Raw genomic sequence first — 1974 nt, 5'->3', positions numbered from 1 at the left:
ACCCCTGCTGTCCACCTGGGCCTGCTACTTTGGAGTTCTAGAGGGGATTCCCGGAGAATTCCCATTGGTTGGGGAAGTGCCAGAGGAGGGATTTCCGGTTGGGGTGTGGTGTCTCCTGGGAGAAGGTCGGGTGGGGGCATTTGCGGATGCGGGGAGAATAAAGGAGTTCCTGTTTTGAACCTGCAAGGCTGTGTGGCGGCTTGGTTATTTTGTGCCCAGCCAGACTGCAGCAAGTGTTTGCTCTCACAAAGAAGCAACTGAAAATGACTGACATCTTGATTTTTATGGGTAATCTACAACCAACTCTTAAAATACCTCAAATGTAAGATAAATATTCACAAAAATACTTATAATTTAAATCTGAAAACTATATAATAGAGGAAAACAGCTGAGTCATTTGTAAGCTATTTTTTAAAATTTCCTTGAATATATTCAACTAGAATGTTAAGGCATTTTCTACATAAAATATTATGTTTTTCCCAGTATTCCTAAGAAATCTAATAAGTAACTTTACAGGGAAGAACCAGGATCAAAATAGGAGGGAACACCCTGCGCCTGATGAACACAAGTCACAGGTCCCTGTGGGTGGTGAGGCTGAGTCTCCCAGGAAGGCCAACACTCCTCCAAGCTCAGCCCATGGTTTTTTCTTGCCTGAGCCCACCTGGTGGTTCCAGTCTGCTTTATAGAAGAGCTCCAACGGGTGCAGCCCACGTGGTGGGCGGAGCCAGTGGACAGCATCAGGAACTGGTCACAGTCACAGTGTCGCCACGCCCCCTTGTCTCCTTGCACTGGACTGGCCTGGATATTTATGTCTGATTCTGAGTGATGCGTCCTCTGGCAGTGTCTTAGTGCCCAGGCTGCAGCAGGCTGTCACTCCAGGAAGAGCCGGTGCGGGCTTTCTCCATACCAGCCCTTGGCTTCGGGATTCCAATAGGTGTTCTCAGGCCACACCCCCTGGGAAGAGGTCCTGCACTTAGCCAAGCACAATCCGAAGTGATCTTGCACTGCCTTGAAGAGGTTCTGGAATGCCATAGCTGCCCGGATGAGGAAGCGCTCAGGAGACCTTGCTTATTGAGCTGCAGGCAGCAGGACACACAGTACTCACAGGTGCTGCAGCAGCCCTTGGCCAAGCAGTCATGGCAGAAGTTCTGCTTTGTGCTAGGGACACTGACATCACAGCAGCCGTGTCAGCAAATCCTTCCTTTCACAGACTGTACCCCAGCTCATCAGTGATGAGGTGCTTCCCTTGAATGGAGTTCAAGCACTGATTGCTTGTCCGGCTACTATTGCCCCAGTTGAAATGCACTTTCCAGGAAATGGGTTAGTCATGGTCCTGAGCCGGGAGGAGAGTCTGATCTCTCACTGCCCTCTCCTCAGGTGCTGCTGAGGAAGGAGACCAGAGTGAGCACCCACCTCTTCCTCAGGGGCTGAGCCACACCATGGCTGCCAGGTTCACCATCCTGGCGTGGACAGTGGGTGTTGCAGTCAGGAAGCAGAGCAAAGCAGGCCTGGGGACCCTGTGACATAGCTGCTAAGTGCAGGGCACCCTGACCACTTACTGCAACCTTGACCCCAGATCTGGCCCAGCCCCTGTGTTAAAATATTGAAACATCAATTGTTAATTATGAATTCTTGGCTTCTTAAGGTTTATAAAAGACGATGAATTTAGGTCTTTTAAATGTGTCTTCATAAATTATATGTAAAAGGCAGTAAAAAAAATTATTTGTATGTGAAAAAGGTAGAGATGGCCTTCATCCTGGGTCTTCATTCAAATATAAGATTACTAAGAATTAAAATCTAACGCACATGTAACTCAAGACCCTAAAAAGTACATCCTGAGGTGCCTTGACTGAGTTTTGCCAGGTGGGGTGCCTACAGTTCTATCTCTGTCACCTCTTGTCATTTTATGACAATCCCAGCCAATGAGTAAAATGAGTGTCTCTATTTTGCAGAAAAGGAAACAGGTTTGAAAAG

General features: G+C 47.9%; 1 pseudogene; it reads right to left on the bottom strand.

Annotated features, from left to right (window-relative positions):
- Positions 1 to 870: 870 nt before the first annotated feature.
- LOC114098709 (SREBP regulating gene protein pseudogene) lies at positions 871 to 1459 on the bottom strand (annotated as a pseudogene).
- Positions 1460 to 1974: the final 515 nt, after the last annotated feature.

Source organism: Marmota flaviventris, chromosome 16 (assembly GCF_047511675.1).
Source record: "Marmota flaviventris isolate mMarFla1 chromosome 16, mMarFla1.hap1, whole genome shotgun sequence".
Lineage (NCBI taxonomy): Eukaryota > Metazoa > Chordata > Mammalia > Rodentia > Sciuridae > Marmota > Marmota flaviventris.
Note: the sequence above shows the minus strand (reverse complement) of the source record. Positions and strands in the feature narration are given on the sequence as shown.